Source organism: Siphateles boraxobius, unplaced genomic scaffold, assembly GCF_051911475.1.
Source record: "Siphateles boraxobius isolate OS27281-9 unplaced genomic scaffold, OSU_SipBor_1 48, whole genome shotgun sequence".
Taxonomy (NCBI): Eukaryota; Metazoa; Chordata; class Actinopteri; order Cypriniformes; family Leuciscidae; genus Siphateles; species Siphateles boraxobius.
The window spans coordinates 1,787,609-1,808,188 of NW_027509119.1; the positions used below are offsets into that span (position 1 = coordinate 1,787,609).

General features: G+C 35.5%; 1 long non-coding RNA gene across 1 annotated transcript; it reads left to right on the forward strand.

The window, feature by feature from the left end:
* The first annotated feature begins 17,297 nt into the window (after window positions 1-17,297).
* LOC143710846 (uncharacterized) lies at window positions 17,298-18,696 on the forward strand. The gene is made up of 2 exons (XR_013194659.1): window positions 17,298-17,362; window positions 17,879-18,696. It is a non-coding gene; the product is annotated as an uncharacterized LOC143710846 (long non-coding RNA).
* The last annotated feature ends 1,884 nt before the right edge of the window (window positions 18,697-20,580 follow it).

Here is a 20,580-nt window from a genome sequence, read left to right on the forward strand (position 1 = left end):
CCTTCCATACTCCATCACACTCCTTCATACTCCTTCATACTCCTTCACACTCCTTTACACTCTTTCCATACTCCATCACACTCCTCAACACTCCTTCATACTCAACCACACTCCTTCATACTCCTTCATACTACATCACACTCCTTCATACTCCTTCCATACTCCATCACACTCCTTCCATACTCCATCACACTCCTTCACACTCCTTCCATACTCCATCACCCTCTATCACACTCCTTCACACTCCTTCATACTACATCACACTCCTTCATACTCCTTCACACAGAAGAGGAATAACATCATTGCCTCTTTGGCCCAGCCCCCCAATTTGCACATATAATACGAGTTATATTAAATGAGGTAAAATCTAGATTGTGACATGTATTGATCCAGTTAACCCATCTCATTTACGGTTTTCTCTCCGATTCCCTCCCAATAAAAAGTGACAAAGACCATTAACAATAATAAAATATGATTTTAATCATATTCATACTCCTTCATACTCCTTCACACTCCTTTACACTCTTTCCATACTCCATCACACTCCTCAACACTCCTTCATACTCAACCACACTCCTTCATACTCCTTCACACTCCTTCATACTACATCAAACTCCTTCATACTCCTTCCATACTCCATCACACTCCTTCCATACTCCATCACACTCCTTCACACTCCTTCCATACTCCATCACACTCCTTCCCACTCCTTCCATACTCCATCACAATCCTTCATACTCCATCACACTCCTTTACACTCTTTCCATACTCCATCACACTCCTCAACACTCCTTCATACTCAACCACCCTCCTTCATACTCCTTCACACTCCTTCATACTACATCACACTCCTTCATACTCCTTCCATACTCCATCACACTCCTTCCATACTCCATCACACTCATTCCATACTCCATCATACTCCTTCACACTCCTTCCATACTCCATTACACTCCTTCACACTCCTTCCATACTCTATCACACTCCTTCACACTCCTTCATACTCCTTCACACTACTTCCATACTCCATAACACTCCTTCATACTCCATCACACTCCTTCACACTCCTTCCATACTCCATCACACTCCTTCACACTCCTTCCATACTCTATCACACTCCTTCACACTCCTTCACACTCCTTCCATACTCCTTCGCACTCCTTCCATACTCCATCACACTCCTTCATACTCCTTCATACTCCTTCACACTCCTTTACACTCTTTCCATACTCCATCACACTCCTCAACACTCCTTCATACTCAACCACACTCCTTCATACTCCTTCACACTCCTTCATACTAAATCACACTCCTTCATACTCCTTCCATACTCCATCACACTCCTTCCATACTCCATCACACTCCTTCACACTCCTTCCATACTCCATCACCCTCTATCACACTCCTTCACACTCCTTCATACTACATCACACTCCTTCATACTCCTTCGCACAGAAGAGGAATAACATCATTGCCTCTTTGGCCCAGCCCCCCGATTTGCACATATAATACGAGTTATATTAAATGAGGTAAAATCTAGATTGTGACATGTATTGATCCAGTTAACCCATCTCATTTACGGTTTTCTCTCCGATTCCCTCCCAATAAAAAGTGACAAAGACCATTAACAACAATAAAATATGATTTTAACGTTTTTATATGCAGCACAACTGGTTTCAACATTGATAATAATAAGATTTTTTTCTTGAGCAGCAAATCAGCATATTAAAATGGTAATTTATTAATCTATTCCACTCTATTCTTCTGAAATCATTCTAATATGACGATTTGGTGCTCGAAAAATATCTCTGACTACTATCAATGTTGAAAATAGTTGTGCTGCTTTATATTTGTGTGGAAACCGTGACAGGATTATTTTATGAAAATATGCTGATTTGGTTTTGGCTGATTTTAACATTCTAATATTCGGATTTACTGTTTAACTGTATTTTCAAAAGAAAATCCCCCTTTTTTTTAATAAGTCTCTTGCATGTATTTATGGATCCTTAGTAAGCATAAGAAAATATAAAAATTAATAAATACATTTAAAAAGAGGTGTATTCAAGTCATTGTTGTTACGGTTCTGCTCTGTCATGTTGTCTTTATTTTGAAACTCTGTTCTGTTTCCTTTAGTTCCTGTTTGCTTGCTCTGTTTAGTTTTTGTTTCCTTGGTTACGACTTATGCCTTTGTTTCACCTGTATCTAGTTTTCTTTGTTCCACCCCTGTATTTCAGTTGTTTTTTGTCAGTTCTCCTTTACTTTATGCTGTGGTTAGCATCTGTATCTCCAGCGATCTCCAGTGTCTCTATTGTTGAGACAGTGATCTCCTGCATGTTGGATGAAATATTTGATTTTGACAGTTTCTTTATACAGCAGCGTAACAATTGTATTTATGAATTGCATCATATAAATTAATTACCATCATTTACCCATAGAGCATACCTGTAAAATAATGTACGACTATTGTTGGCAATGAATAAATGATTTGCTTTACAATCTGTTTCCACCCATCTTGATAACAATATTTAGAGATAACAAAGTTTAGTTGTTTTCCATGCAAGCCAAAGCTCTCCGAACGAATCTGTCGCAGTGAGACGTTTATGAAGCATGATCACAGAACTAAAAAGTTTCTGAGATTTCAATGAAAACTATTGAGTTGTAAAAATACAAAATTCTGTTTATAGTAAGCATGCAACTGCATTACAATCCCATCCGCTACTTTTAGCCACCTTTAAGACAGAGTTGTCCTATATTTAGCCTATTAAGCGGATGCTATCCAGCTCGAGGGAGATATTTTTACAGGGGCTCTCGAAGCAGCCGCTGAGATTTACAGAATATTTTCCACACTGAGTGTTGGGTGTATATAAATATCAAGCTCCTACGAGCCGCTGACACACAGTGCATGACAGTAATGTGTTGCACTTGTTACCCTGTGCTCTTCTGCTCGGTTATATCTGTCCACTTGTTGTGGAAAAGAAGTTCCCCAGAACAGGTGCAGCACGCTCACATTTACAGGCCTGTTCCAGTCATCCAGCAACCCCCCCTATTTTCCACCCTCCATCGAGGCTTGTTTTCCTCCACAGGTCGATCACTGCCTTTGCGTGTCACTCGTGCCCTTTGAACCTCGGAGGTCAAGTTGTGGCACCTCTCAAAAGCACTGCTTCTCTCTTGTGTTGGTGCTGCACATCAAGCACTTTCTCCTGACACTTCAGCTAGGCCATAAATCTCACACATGCTTTAGCCCAGTTTTCACATATAGTAGGTCACAGACAGGGTTTGAAATGAACTCCCGCCAACCCGGCAATTTGGCGTGTTACTTAATGTATTAGCCTATATTTACTCACTTTGCTGGGGAAGTTCGTGTAAAACAAATCTGCGTGGATTTAGCGCAAATACTAAACTCTTGAGTCATCATGATATATTAAATACAGCGTATTGCGCAGAATCTAGTCATATCTGGCTTACTTGAACACACACATCACTACGCAACACAAAACGGCGCTCTGGTTCTATTGAAGCAATAGCGAAGATTAAAAAGCACTGGGTGAACAGAAAAGACATTGTTATTTTCCAACATCCAATTTTTTTATGTTCTTTGTACTGTATTGATCTGTCCACCTAAAACACATTTTTGGTGCAACGGATGAGGCTGAAAGAGGAAGAGAGGAGATGCTGGATGACAGGATTTTGTTTGAATAGAAAATTATGGAATCCAAATTTTATAATTTAACTGGATGGCATGTTAACTTAAAAATTTAGTAGCCAAATTGGCCGGTGAGTAAAAAAGTTAATACACTGAGTGTGTAGTAAAAGAAACAACAACAACAAAACGTAATTCTAAATGTTTTTTCTGATAGGAGACTTTTATTTTGAAAGACGTGCATGCACGCAGTTGACTGCTCAGACAAGATGTTGTCAGACTGTATGTAAGTGTCATTATTCTAACGTTATTTTCGTAACTTTTTAAGAAATTAAAAAGTCTCTCACCTCAGAAAACGAACTTTCCTAGAGCTCATGAAGCCCCGCCCCTTTTCAGCGCCGCGCTCGTTGTGTCTTCCGGTTTGTATTTCCACAACAAAAAGTTAAGATCTTACCAGAGTGCGTCTACGGAGAGCCTGTTCACTCCCTATTAAGTCCCGTTTTGGAGTCCTATTTGTTGTAGTTCCACCAGAGTTCCACTGGGGGGCGATCGGCCTGATTGCAAAATGAATGGGAGTCTATGGAGCTAGACGGCTAAATTTGACTCTTTCACCCGATTGCCGTTGAGAAATCTCAGATTTGATTGTAGGTTTTGCAAGTTCAACATGGGTTATAGGTCGAAAGTTGAATGAATGATGTCCTTCCGATTTCTTACAGGTTGAGTTGTTGTTGCCCATTACACACTAGCATTCTGCTAATGAACACTGATTGGTCATTGAAGGACTGATTATGACCATAGATAGGCTACCGCATGATGACATCATGGCATCCGAAGCGAGACCAGAAAATTTACATGGAAAATAAATTGAATTTTGAGTTGCCTACTTGTTGTGTTATTCTTGTGTTAGGAAATACAGGATACATATAGTATTGCCACCTTAAAGAACAACAACAACCAATGTCCCGCTCAATAGTGCTAAATATCAATAAAAATTTAAAAAGGAGAAAAATGCCTCGCAGGTGTGCAATGATAAATTGTTCTAATAGTGGGCAAGGGTTGTATTTCCCTATTTCTCATTTCCCAAGGACAAAAAAAGGTAACGTATGTGCTCCAGTGTTAATTGTCAAATATATGTGTGTGTGTGTGTGTGTGTGTGTGTGTGTGTGTGTGTGTGTGTGTGTGTGTGTGTGTGTGTGTGTGTGTGTGTGTGTGTGTATTTTCGGCGTGGTCTTTTAAAACAACAAAACAAAAACTCTTTTGAGAAAAGAGAAAAGAAAGTGCAGAGCGTGAAAGCACCAAAGTGACTGAAGGATTGCCGTAAAGCAGTATCTCTGGCCGTACGATGTGTATGACGTCTTTGACATTTTAAAAGAATTTTTAAAGCAAATAAGTGACTCTAAAAAAACTAACACCCAGCAATGAGTAATTTATTTGCATCTCCTTTCGAATACAGCATTCAAATTACTAGACATAAAATTATATCCTGAGAAAAGTGGATTTTGAGGGGTATATCTCCATTTACCTCCATTCATTCTGCACTCGTCCTGTGAGCGCCCTCATATGGAGCCAGAGTGGAACTACAACCGGTTCAGAAGCCGGAAGTTTACTGAGAGTGACACTTCTCCCCTTATTAGACATTCTCTGATCTTACGGATTTATGAATGAAACGCTCGTCCCGCTCTAATGGCATTTGTTATGGCATAAGCTTCAAACATTACAATGCTCATGATAAATTTAGCTTACCATAAGTAAATCCAGTTCACCAGCTAATAAATCGTCGAGAGTGATGCCATAGAAATGGTATAGCTCCAAAAACTTGGAGCTATACCAAGTTGTGGATTGTCCCACGCATAACAAAGGCCACATTTTAGATCTTGTGATTCAAAATGATACACTTGTGTCTAGGTTGTCTGTATCTGACTTTGGGTTATCTGATCACTTAGCTATACTATTCAATTTGGAGCTACCTGTTATAGGCTACTTGCTGCCACTTCCCGTATTATTCATTACCGTAAGTGGAGATCTATCGTGCCCACTGACTTCTCTGATTTTATTTACTCTGCTACTAGTTGTATCTTACCATCTGATGCATTGGAAGACAAAGTAAATATGCTGCACAAAATTCTTTCATCTGGCCTGGACACCTGCATACCACTCAATGTCGCAAAATGGAGCGCAGATGGCGCTCTACTGGTTTAACTGTGTATCATCAGGCTTGGAATGAAAGCTTGGGTGAATATAGGACTGAAATGGTATCTATAAGGTCTGCTCGTTTTTGTCAGATTATTGCAGGTGATCAAGATAACCCTAAAAGGTTGTTTAATTCAATTAACAATCTTTTAAATAGAAATAATAATTTCAATGTCTCTTCTTCTGTTCAATTGTGCAATAAGTTTCTTATGTTTTTTGGTAATAAGATCGAGGGAATAAGAGACAAAAACAACTGCTACCTCAAAATTAAATAGCATAGAATTTTCTGGTGTTTATCTTTCAGAATTCCTGTTGTTAGATTCGCAATCCTTGTGTAATGTGGTTTTAAAGATGAATGCTACCACCTCACATGTTGACCCCATAACAGCTAGGTTGTTTCAGTCATGTTTTTCCTCATTGTGCTTGCCTCTCCTGAGTATCATAAATGACTCTTTGTTTTCTGGTGTTGTGCCATCTGCACTTAAAATTGCCGCTGTAACCCCGGTTCCAAAAACAAATAGCCGTGACTTTGAGAATTTGGGAAATTTTCGTCCGATCTCTAATCTCCCTTTTATTGCTAAAGTCTCAGAACGGATTGTTGCAACACAATTGTTATCTCATCTATTTGTTAATGAACTCTTTGAGTCACTTCAATCTGGTTTCCGTAAAATGCATAGCACTGAGACAGCATTAGTTAAAGTCACAAATGATTTACTGATGGCTTCTGATTCTGGATGTTTATCATTACTGATCCTGCTTGATCTCAGCTCTGCTTTCGACACTATTGATCACTGTATTTTACTTTCCTGCCTGGAGTCTGTCTTTGGTGTATCTGACTCTGCTCTGAGCTGGTTTAGGTCTTATCTCTCAGATCGCAAACAATTTGTTGTGCTGGGTGGTTGTAGATCGGAGGATAGTATGGTAAAATATGGTGTACCTCAGGGTTCAATTTTAGGTCCTTTACTTTTTAGTCTATATATTTTTCCACTTGGCCAACTTTTGAGGTCTCTGCATCTCGATTTTCATCTATATGCTGATGACACCCAGATATACATTCACTCAAAGCCTGATGTAAATGTCGCTGTTACTCACCTTTCTAACTGTATTGCAGAAATCAAAAATTGAATGTCTGTTAATTATCTATGTCTAAATAGCGATAAAACTGAAGTGATGCTTATTGGTTCGTCTCACCAGTTACGTAGTGTGAAATCTGTAGCTTTAAATGTGGACGGCTCTGATATACAGTTCAAATCTAAATTAAAAAACTTGGGAGTCATTTTTGATTCTAATCTAACATTTGACCTGTATGTACGTAATACTGTTAAAGTCTCATTTTTTCATCTTAGAAATATATCTAAATTGCGACCCATGCTGCCCTTCTCTGTAGCAGAAAAATTAATTAATACTCTGTTTTTTTCAAGGATTGATTATTGTAATGCCTTGTTGGCGGGAGCATCGAAATCTATTCTGCACAGACTTCAGTGGGTACAAAATTCTGCTGCACGTATTCTGACCAGGACCAGAAAAAGAGACCATATAAAACCTGTTTTAGAGACTGTATTGGCTGCCTGTTAAATTTCGTGTTGATTTTAAAATTCTTATGTTGACCTACAAGGCATTAAATGGACTTGCTCCGCAATATCTTTCTGATCTTTTAGTACCCTACGTTCCGACACGTAATCTTCGCTCAGCCGATGCTGGTCTTTTAGTTGTTCCGGTAACGCGCCTGAAAACTATGGGTGACAGGGCGTTTTCTTCGGTTGCCCCAAAGGTATGGAATTCACTGCCCTCACAAATTAGAAGTGCTCCATCTCTGAAATTGTTTAAGTCATCCCTTAAAACTTATTATTTTAAAGAAGCTTTTGGGTGAAACGTGATTGTTGTGGTTCTCCATGTAATATATTTTACGGTTTTGTTTAACTTATGTTTTGTTTATTGATTTTAAATTGTTTTTTTTAGATTTATAACATTGTTTGTATGCATGCACTGTAATAGTTTGTATGTCATGCTTATTTTATCTATTCTCTATGTTAAGCGCTCTGAGAATTGACTTTTAAAAGCGCTATACAAAATAAAGTTATTATTATTATTTATTATTAAATATAGAGAAACCGTCGAAATTTCGAGTAGCCTATGCAACGTCATAGTTACGTTGTCAAGTAAAATCAATATATTACTTGAAAGTATCAATAAATTACATAAAGCACTCTTAAATTCAACTTATAGCATTTGATATAATTTAAAAGTGACTATTTTATAATTACTCACCATCGTGTTGTTCCTATATTTTGGTAAGGCTTGGACTTCATAGAAAGTGTTACCGATGTTGAAGAATGTTGGTTATCAAACAGTTAAAAAAAAAAGTAGGAAGAAAAACAACATTCTTCTAAAAGTATTTTTTTGTATTCAGCAGGAAAAGGGAAAGAAACTCATACAGGTTTGGAACAACATAATGGTGAGTAAATTATGACAAAATCTTTGGCTGAATTATCCCTTTAAATACATTTTAATTTACTTGTAAATAAAAATAAATATATTTTAAAGCTTATTATTTATGTAATAAAAGTAAGATAAAGTGTACTTCTTTTTCCACAAGGGTTGGTAAGGATCTGCTGCAAATGTCAAATATCAGTAATTAAGATACGCTTAAAGAACAAAATAATGAATTTTAAGTTATTGTGGTTGCTGTTTCTTAGCATTTCTTGTCTTTAAAACTCAAAATGGCCATTTGCACATGGAAGACAGAAATAGGACATCTTGGGCATGAAGGAGATGTTTGAGCATAAAGAAAACTCCAATGAACCATATTGTGCAAACGTGTCCCGCTCTTGAGGAGCTCACGGGGTCAAAGGAGGTCAACACTTAAACTCTCGAACAAAAAGGCTGATAGAGAAACTTAAAGGTCTGGATTCACTGTCTTTAATGAGCTCGCGGACATTACAACACCTGCTCTCTCTCTCACACACACACACACACACACACACACACACACACACACACACACACACACACACACACACACACACACACACACACACACACACACACACACACACACACACACACATTCAGATGCTTTCAACAGCAGCTTTACACAGATAAAAATGATTCTGTGGTGAAGTAGGCCTAAATGCTACAGAAAAAACACATGTAATTTCTACATGAAAAGGTTAGTTAGGCAAGAATAAAAAAAAAACGAAGTAAATCCCATATTAGTACTCAATTCAAGCTTGTAGAAATTAAAGAATAAATATCAACGATATAAAATTAAGTACAAACCTACTCAACTTTTCTGATACAGGTGTTCCCATCATGCACTGGGACATATACACAATAATTAATAAGGTTGATTTTTCACTGTTCCAGCTGTATTTACATAATTTTATCATTGCTTTTGTTGTTAAGTTTGGTAACTTGCCATTTTCTGATATCTGGATTCATTTTCTACTCAAAATGAGACATTCATACTCAAAAACGATCTATCTAAACGTCATTGTGTATTGTGCAAGTATTGAGGTCTCTGTGTTCGGTGCCATTTTACTTTTATTATGTAGATGCATTGAATCAATTTCCTTTGTATTAATTACTTAGATGTTTCTAAGTAAAGCATACTTTAAAAGTGTGGAATAATTTAGTAATATAGTGTTAGAGTAAAAAGTTCATTAAAAAATTAGTTTAGTAGATGTTACAGTTCTCAGTGAGAATTAAGTAAGAATATAATTAAGTAATATTTACTTAATTACTTCAATTAAATGTTAAGTGTCAATTAAAAGTCAAATGAATAGTAAATAGGTTTTACTTGATAGTAACAGGTAAGTTGTACAGCAGTAAAATTTACTTAAAATGTGTTTTATCAATTTTATCAAGTAAATCCTATACGTTTTTTTTATAGTATAAAGACGTCAGCGCCGTGATTTATAACGACACAGAGCCACAATACCGACAGAGACACAATACCGCTGTAAACATGAATATCTATGGGTACAATATGCGTCACGTGACTAAACTCACATCATCATTTTTAAATCCCTCCGGTTTGACAGTCCACTCACGAAAACAGCGTTTTCACTGCAGAAAAAATGCATTTTTTACTCAGTATTTTTGTTTCCAGTCCAAATATCTAAAAAAAAATCTTAAATCAAGATGGATTTACTACAGTAGTAAAATTCCAAAGATATTAGGCCTAAGTCTTGTTTTCAAGTGAGGTTTTTGCTTAAAACAAGCAACATTATCTGCCAATGGGGTAAGAAAAATAATCTTAATTCAAACGGAAAAAATATTATTTTTCTTACCCCATTGACAGATAATTTTGCTTATTTTAAGTAAAAACTCACTTAATTTAGATTTTCCCCCCAGAAAACAAGGCATAGGCCTAATATCTTACGGCATTTTACTCATCTAGTAAATGCTTATTGATTTGTGAATTTTGAATTTTGTCTGAAACCAGACAAAAATACTAAGTATTTATAATGCTATTTTTTTTTTTTTGCAGTGTTCAAATGTATCTACTTTTGGAGATCGTTTTCAAAAAGCATAGTTTTTGTTAATAAAAACGGTGTCTCAGTGTGAACGGAAGGCCAAAACGGAGAGAAAAATATGCGTTTTCAAAGGAAAGCGTATAAATGTGGACAAGGCCTCAGACTTCTTCTATCTAGGAGGAATGCTAAAGTCGTCAGCGGCGGTGATTTATAACGACACAGAGCTGCTCTTCTCCGGGTCCGGCTGGCTTTCGGCAGGCGCGGATCTCGACCGCAGGTTTGGGTGAATCAACATGTTTTCTAGGAGTGAAGCGTCTCCCAGGATTCCCAGACCATTCCCAAACTCCAGCTCCTCTAAAGCAGGCTTTCCCAGGCAACCAGAGATTGTGTAGAAGATTCCCGGGTCTAATGGGGTTCCCTATTCTGGGGTTCCCTATTCTCCAAAGACAAGATGATTGTCGGGAATCTATTCATATCTGGCGATTAAGCTGCTCTCTTGTGAATGAAGCTCTAGACGTGTTTCTCATCATACACATGTTCAGACAAACGGGTCAGAGAAGATCGTGTCGCTGACAGTGACAATCCACAAATCCTCAGGTTAAATGACTCAGTGTTTTACCTTTAGATTTGTGTGTGTGTGTGTGTGTGTGTGTGTGTGTGTGTGTGTGTGTGTGTGTGTGTGTGTGTGTGTGTGTGTGTAGAAATGTATGGATGCGTCTTTGATTTCTATATTTCGCAATGCAATGCATCGTCCTATGGAGCCAGATCAGCCTAAAAAATAATACATTTACAAAACAAAATTACTAAATGCACAGCACAATTCACATTTACATCCGAATCGTAAATTCAAAACACGATTAATTATTGCAATTAATACATGAACATTCCTATACATATATAGCCCCTTTAATTGTATGCCTTAATAACTAATTCATCTGTAACTGTAATAGGCATGAGAACCTCTACTGTTCTTCACCGGGAAAGCCTCTGATGGACAGGGAGAGTTTGCTTGTGTTTACTGGAGTATTTGACCAGATTCAGAAGACATCTTGTTCAGAGAGCCATGGCGCCCTCTGCCTGAAGCAGTGCACAACACAAGACCTCGCTTACATTACATTCAGTGACTTCATTGTTGATTACTGAAGTCTTTCTGAAGCATTACCCAATCGAGCATTTTCAAAACTAATTTCAAATGCCTAAATATTATGGTACATATTCAGGTAATTAACCCTTTAACGCATGAATTATGACCACCTCATTCAGGATTTTTTTTCTTGTGTTTTTTTTGCTCTGAAAAACAAGATTTGAATTTTAAATTGTATAATGCATTATAAAGGTATTTATGTTAAAATGCATTATAATATTTGCAGATTCTGAAATTGGTTGTTTCTCATGTTTAAATGCATCATACTTTCTAAAGGCGTGTTCAATGAAGTATTATAATTTATTATAACTGATTGCAATTATTCATGAGACCATACAATGCATTATAAGGTGCATTACAAGGCAGAATTACTGCATTAAAAATGCTTTTATAATGTATTATACATAAGGGCTTTAAGTTATTTTAAATTATTTTTCATTTATTTTTCAAAGAGATTTTCAGATGTCCTCTTGAGTGCACAGTATGCATTTTTGGTTTTAACTAAAGATATACTGCATTGAACATAATACAGTAATAGCACATCAATCATTCTGATCATTCTGAATATGTTCAAAATGGACACATTTCTAGCGTAGCGCTCCTCTCTGAGAAAACCTCAGACTGAAATCTACATTGCTCTATTGATGTTTTCAGACCGTGGAGAAACTAGTGATCAGATGTTTTAAATCTCTTCTGAAATGATCAGTGATTGAAGTAACACCTTACAAGTAATATGCATAATGTAATCAGATTACTTTTTGGTGAAACGGTAAAGTAACATTACAGGTAATGTGCATAATGTAATCAGATTACTTTTTGATCTAACGAGTAAAGTAACATTACAGGTAATGTGTGTTACGTAATTAGATTACTTTTTGATCTAACGAGTAAAGTAACATTACAGGTAATGTGTGTTACGTAATTAGATTACTTTTTGATCTAACGAGTAAAGTAACATTACAGGTAATGTGTGTTACGTAATTAGATTACTTTTTGATCTAACGAGTAAAGTAACATTACAGGTAATGTGTGTTACGTAATTAGATTACTTTTTGATCTAACGAGTAAAGTAACATTACAGGTAATGTGCGTTACGTAATCAGATTACTTTTTGATCTAACGAGTAAAGTAACATTACAGGTAATGTGTGTTACGTAATTAGATTACTTTTTGATCTAACGAGTAAAGTAACATTACAGGTAATGTGCGTTACGTAATTAGATTACTTTTTGATCTAACGAGTAAAGTAACATTACAGGTAATGTGCGTTATGTAATCAGATTACTTTTTGATCTAACGAGTAAAGTAACATTACAGGTAATGTGCGTTACGTAATTAGATTACTTTTTGATCTAACGAGTAAAGTAACATTACAGGTAATGTGTGTTACGTAATTAGATTACTTTTTGATCTAACGAGTAAAGTAACATTACAGGTAATGTGCGTTACGTAATTAGATTACTTTTTGATCTAACGAGTAAAGTAACATTACAGGTAATGTGCGTTACGTAATTAGATTACTTTTTGATCTAACGAGTAAAGTAACATTACAGGAAACATGCATTATGTAATCAGATTACTTTTTGATGTAACAATTAAAGTAACATTACAGTGCATTATGTAATCAGATTACTTTTGATGTAACGAGTAAAGTAACATTACAGCTAACGTGCGTTACATAATCAGATTACTTTTTTGATGATTACATTGTAATGATTGCTATATAATTATAGCATTCTAATTACACAAATACATTTACAGCCAAAATGAAGTACAACAGTCACAGTAATTGTATGAATTGTTGCTGGATGCATGATGTTTACTTTAGTCCAGTTTAGTGGACAGACTATTAATCAGAATTTCCTCCCAATATGACTCCTTAGATGTTTATTTTTTTACCTGCAAGAGTCTCCTAGGGCAGAAGGAATGGGTTGATATTCTGGAGCAATTCTGACTTGCCGTCTGCCATCTTGGTTTGGAGAAGGAGAAGAAACTTGGTGGCGGTGTATAGGATGATGCATTAGAGTGCACTGTAGAGGTGGATGTGCAACTTCACCATTAAAACTCATGCCTATGCAAGGAAATGCTGCTTAAAAAGCTGCCCAATGTAGTGAAAAGGTTAATGTTATTTAAGCTGGATATTTAGATGCATAAAAAAGCATGATTTATGATGAGAAAATAAGCTGGGGGTAATTGAAAAATTCAGTATTTTAAAAATGTTGATTCCCTCTTAATGGTACTGCTTCATAAAGAGATCACAGAGTTCACTTCCATGATATTTGTCTTCTGCAAACCCTCGTGAAAAAGAAGTAGACTGTAGTAACTACAAGTCAATAACTACATGTCAGCTAGCAGTCATTATAGTATTAGTTGACTGTCTCTGCTTAATATCTGATTACACTTTATTTTGATGCTCCCGGCAGACATTTTACTGACTAAAAGTTACTTTTCAACTACATGTCAAGTTATTCTAATAATCCAAACCCGAACGGTCTACTAATACTCTAATGACTGCTAGTTGACATGTAGATGCAAAGTTACATTATCAGTTGAATACTGAAATAAAGTGTAACCTACCTGTGATCCATAAACGTTTGCAGATGCAACAAACTCAAACAAAAGAGGTCATATTTGCCACCTGGGATAAGGACAATTTTTATGATTACCTTATTAAATGTATATCTGTTGGCTTTTATGTCAAATACTTTAATTTAACCAATTACTACAGAATACTGTTATAAATATAGTTTTATCAACACAACTACCGTATCCAATGGTGGGATGGTATGATTGTCCAGAAGATTTTAGAGGCCTGGTTTCACAAATGTATACACCACTTTTAGAAACACAATGTCACTAGCTTATCTATTTTAAAGCCATTCATAGAGCTTATGCTACACCATACTGGCGATACAGAATGGGCTTAAAATAATATAGTTGGTACAAATGTATCATATGTTTTGTGAATGTTCATTGATCAATAATTTCTGGAAGTTTATTGTGATTTAGAAAAACGGTCTTGTATTTTCTCTGGACTCTTGTGAATGATGACTCTTTGAATCCTTGAGCAATGGACAAAATCACCTTTTTTTGGTTGTGTTTGAGTGAGAAAAGAATTCATGTCATTTGAAAGAAGTAATTTAATGTGTTTTGTTCCAAAGCAGAGCCGAGTCATCAATCGTAGTTACATACTTTGGAAAGGATTATGCTTGACGTTTCTACATCTCAAGGAGGAATCGTGCAGAAGAAGCTTATGAAACTGAAATTCGGGGTTGATTACTTTCGCGTAACCAGACTTTTGACTTGCGAGAAGTTTAATTCTGATCCGAAATCACATACTACTGTGTGAGTAGGGATAACGAACAAGTCTCCTACATAAAAACCGCCAAATCATGAATCAGTTTGTTTTTACGTGCCATTAATGTGCGGGTCAATTTGAAAAAACACATACCAAATACGACAAAACAGAAACGATTGCAAAGCAGTGGAGAAATGATCAATACGAAAGAAAAGTGTGCATACGATCGTCAACCAACGACTGTCCGAGACGTTGTGGAAATATCATTTCAGGTACAGTAATGTATACGGATCTTCTCATGCATGATGAAAAGCACGGACTAATTTGTTTTCATCCAGAATGAAAGAAGTTCAGAATAGTAATTTATAAGTAGAGTTTGAAATGTAAACATGCATCATTTGATATTTCTGTGATGCCATGCAAACAGGCGAAACTCGAAAAAATTAGAATATCGTGCAAAAGTTGATGATTACGGCTTATGAAAACCCCAAATTCAAAATCTCAGAAAATTTGAATATTACATGAAATCAATAAAAAAAAGGATTTTAAAAACAGAAATGTCGGCCCTCTGAAAAATATAATCATGCATATGTATAAAGTTATATACACTCTTAAAAATAAAGGTTCTTCAAAGGTTCTTTGTTGGGGTATATGGTTCCATGAAGAACCTTTTACATCCAAGGAACCTTTCCATTGCACAAAAGGTTCTTTGTAGCGCCAAGAGGTACTTTAGATTGTAAAATGGTTCTTCACCATCAGTCTCATGTGACCTCACATTGTTGGAGTAAATTTGTGTCCCATACAATGATTTATTTGTGGCGGCATGCCACAATCTCTGCACTGACCGCCACAAAAAGATTTGAAGTGTTAGTTGATGATTACAGCATTTTTTTTACTAGATCTGTAATGAGATGAGTTTGTAAACTTGTTTTCCGCCTAAATAAAAGCTGGACTGCAGTTTCCGTCAAAATAAAAGCTCACGTGCATGTAGCAATTTGCATTTAATTATTTTTTGATCATAACAGCTCTTCAATGTATATGTTAAAATATAATTATTATCATTAATTAACAATAATAGTTTCAGCCTCAAGAGTGTGCAGCAGAAACCTTTTGCCTTATGTCGATTTTGTGTGAATTTACAATTTTGTCTGCATGCCTAACAGTTTACATTGCATTATTACATTTGTATTCATACACCGTCATGTAATTTGACCAATTAATTAAATAATAATACAGACTGCAAATAAAACATAATAGACCGCTATGTTAATTCGCGCAAACTATTGTTATTGGTTGTTTTGCCGTTTTACTTTGAGCATGATTGGTTAATCTGTCTGTCTTCCAGGAAACTGTCCAATGAGAATGTGAGCGGCTCTGCGCGCCAATTTTAAGTTTGAAAATACGTCCGTTACTCTCGGTCGGTAAACAGCTGCTGCTTGCGTTGATTACTCGGTCAGACCTGGATTATTTTATATCTGCCTGTTGAATTCCTACATTTTGAGCGAATTTTGATATGTCAATGAAGAACAAAGCTGGAATGTGAACAGAGGAATACTGGCGATATCAGGTAAGAAAACATTTTTCTAACGTTTAGGGACACGGGTAACGGTCATAGGCTTAACGTTACTGCAACCTCATAAGATAAATAAGTTATCTCTCTGTGTGTTTTTGTACTGCTTCACCATTAGCGTAGCGATATTAGCACGTGTTAGTACCATCTGACATTGCTGTGTTTTGTTGTTGGTAACGTTATGTGTTTAATGTTGTCAGCTAACGTTAGTTTAAAACTCAAACGCATAAGAGGTAAAAAAAAACGTCATTTATTCGTTAGAAGTATGTTTACATAACCTCTTCAAACACTGATAACGATATTGAAAATATATTTGTTTACATTATTATTATATTTTTTAGATCAAGCATTGGAATAAGATTTTTATCGGGGGAGAACACCCAACAGAAAGACCCATTCACCAACTACAGTAAGTTAATTTTACCCACTGTTCAAAAACCTACTCTGGGATTAATGTATAGTATTAAGTATGATTTTCATCTTTAAAGTAAGACATTTAACATTACTGATAGAAAGTCTGAGTAACTTTTTGTTTTTTTCTGCTGAAGTGGGGCACTGAAAGGGGATTCATGTCACCTTCATCAGTCCTTTCTTTAATCACTGGAAACCATTAAGGGAAAGACCCTCAGACGTGTCATAATAGGATAAATGCTGCTGCAGGTAAAATTATTTGATGGTTTGATTTTGGTGTAAGTTACCTATTGGCTTTGTTTTGTGTGTGCTTCACTTGCTATTATACACATTTCTGATGGGATTGCCATGCTTTAAGTGTATGTTTACATTTTTAATCATGTAATAACAGTCTCAAAGATCACATTACTCAGTTCATGTTGTGTGAATGTTATAATGGCAAACGTTTTAACAAGTTAAATCAATTTTAAGATTGTTTAAAGGAATGGTAAAAAAAAAAAAATGCTTTTTAAGGACTTTTCATTGAATAATTTCTTCTTTCCCCCCTTCAGATTCGCCCAAGTATCCAGCTGATTACTGGCAATTTGGTGGAGGATTATTCTTTAGCTGCTACATTGCACTATCACTTCTGGTACGGATTCATTGACCTTTTATGTTATTTTTTTATTTGACCTAATTTAATAAATTTCTTTTAATTAGTACAATGTACGGTTAGGATTCTGAATTAAAACAGTGTAATGTTTCTCCACAAATATTATCAGAAATATACAGAGCCCCCAGGGGTCAGGCAAAAATTGTTGAAACAATATAAACCTGCATTGAAAGATATGTCAAAGAGCAACAGACCACAACCCTCTCAGCTCAACACCAAAATTTGTTGATTTCATTGTACTTAATATTTTAAAAATACCTGCATGTAATTGCAGCTGTAATTAATATTAATATTCCTAAAGACCTCTTAGCCGAATCACACAATAGCAGCTAAAGTGTTTTACAATACAACATCAACACAATAAGTACATTGAAACCATAGGCCCCTAAGTATGCTCTTTTTAGATATAATATTATAAAAAAAAAAAAAAAAAAAAAATATATATATATATATATAAAAAAATCACCATAAAATACTGTGTGTTTGTTTTCACAGGATCCTCCACACCCAACCCCAGCCATCGTCCTAAAGGACTGCGAGAATGGGAACCCTTTAGCCAGTGGCAGTGTTTCCATTAGGATGGATGGAGAGGACATGGTTGAAGATGAGGGACATTGACGTTTCCCTGGGTGTTTGCCTGCTCTACTCGATGTATCAAATCTATAATGTCGCCTACCCAAAGTGCCTGAGAAAGACATTGTTGTTTTTTGAGGCTTTTGTTTTTAAAGGAGTGGACCAGTCCCTATTTGTGTGAAGAGAGTTTATAATTCCCTGTAGTACAGTTCTGTCTTCTGCTATTTCTCTTACAATGGGATTTTACAAGGGATGGCTCACCCAAAAATGAAAATTATCATCATTTACTCACCAGCAGCCATCAACTGTCTGGTTACCAACATTCTTCAAAATATCTGTTGTGTTCAACAGAAGAAAGAATTGTGTGCAGGTTTTGAACAACTTGGGGGTGAGTAAATGATGATTATTTTCATTTTTGGGTGTGCTATCCCTTTAATTATAAGCGAAACAGAAACCAGGCATTGTTAACCATGTTCTCTCCATCCTTCCAACTATCTCTTTAATACTTTAAGTTGCAGTTTTCATTTGGAGTGGACTGTTTATTATTGTAGAGTCTGGTTTATTTGTTGAGTCTGTTTTCTGCTGATATCTGGTTTATTTTAGTGTTTCTGCTGTCTTCACGTTTTAAATTAAAACGTCTGATTCATTGAAATTAAATGTATAATGAAATGTTTGTCTGATTCATGAAATGAATACATTTGGCCATAGGCCATAAAAATAAAATAATTTTTATTCCTGCATTTTCTTTGAATGTTTGTTTACTATGGGTGTCAAAAAACCTTTTCATAAATGGTTCTACAAAGAACCTAATAAAGTGACATGAAGAACTGTTATAGGTTCTTTAAAGAACCTTTGAGAAGGGTTCTTTGCAGTTCCGAAAAAGGTTCTTTATGGCACTAAGAAAAAATAGGTTCTTCAAGGAACCTTTCAGTGAAAGGTTCTTTGGGGAACCAAAAAAGGTTCTTCTATGGCATCGCTGTGAAACCCCCTTTTTGGTTCTTCCTGGCACCTTTATTTTTAAGAGTGTAGGCTACTAAATATATTAGCATCACCTTTTAATTTGAGTGACTGAAATACGTGAACTGTTGCACGATATTCTAATTTTTCGAGTTCCACGTGTATATAAACTCTTCTGGCATAAACATGAGGAAATCTTTTTTTTATATAATAGTGGCACACTATTACATTTCCATGAACTAATTTTATCCAGTGTGAAGGCAGAGCTGGTCTATATTTAGCCTGTATTCAGACAGATGCAGGAGATATCAGCCGCTGAGATTTACAGAATATTTTCCACACTGAGTGTTGGGTGTATATAAATATCACGAGCCGCTGACACACAGTGCATGACAGTAATGTGTTGCACTTGTTAGCCTGTGCTCTTCTGCTCGGTTATATCTGTCCACTTGCTGTGGAAAAGAAGTTCCCCAGAACAGGTGCGGTCCCAGGCCGGGCCCGTCCCACAGCTGCACACAATGGTTGATCACTGTTTGCATCGTGACCTTTGACCTCTGAGACCCAGTCGGGACATCACATCGTCTCTTGTGTTTCACAATAACATTCTCATATCAGTCGACATATAATTATCCCGATAAATGTCAAATCTTACTTTCTTTAAAGTTTAAAGCAGATTTTTGCTCCTGAACTAGAAACAGAGCGTTAATTGTGGTTTTAAAACTATCTTTATCATCAGAACATGATGAACACTTCACATTTTTGAATAGTTTACACTTTACCAGTCATTTTTCCTTAACAAAATAAATATCTTCATAGAAAAATGTATTTCTTAGTTTCTGCATGTTCTAACGGATGATATTGTTTCATGAAACAGGTTTGTGTTTGCTGACTATAACACGCATCTCCAGGATGCAATATTAATAATATTACATGTTCTGTCTCTTAGAAATGCTCATTAGACAGTAGTTTGAGTTTAGATGCAGATGTAAATTTATGTTCATTAACAAAAACAGTAACTTCTGTAAAAATAGTAAAAAAAAACTAATTTTTATATGGTATAATGTAAATATTCTGAGTTTTATTAAAATGAACCACTAATTAAGCATTTATCAAACTTTTGTTATTGTTTTATAAAGGAAAATTATATCGCGTTAGTTTTATCGCTCAGCCCGAGCTCACGACTTGCTAATGTTAAATAATAAAAATACAATTGTTTATTTTTTTTGTTGTGCATTTAATTGTGCAAACATATGCAACTTTAGATCTAAAAAATGTATGAGTAAATGTAAAATTAATGTCAATTATAATTAATGCTGGTTTGTCATTTTAATAAAAAAAATTAAGTTTTTATAAATGTGTTTTTCTCTTCTGTCAAACTTTATTAGTTTTCTAATAAATAACCTAATAAACTTCTTTAATAGTTTTTGTTTTTTAAATATCTGTATAGTTTTTATTAATTCTATTTCAGTATTAGTTTGTTATTTTTGTACATCAACTAAATTAAAATGAAAAAAAAATCATTGGCAACTTGCAGAAATAATAAAAGCATTTTTTTCATATTTTAATGTTTAAGTAACAAAAACACTTTTTATTAAATGGTTTTAGTTAACTATAATAACACTAGTTTATTGTTAATGTATTTAAAAAGTATTACCAATTAACCAAAT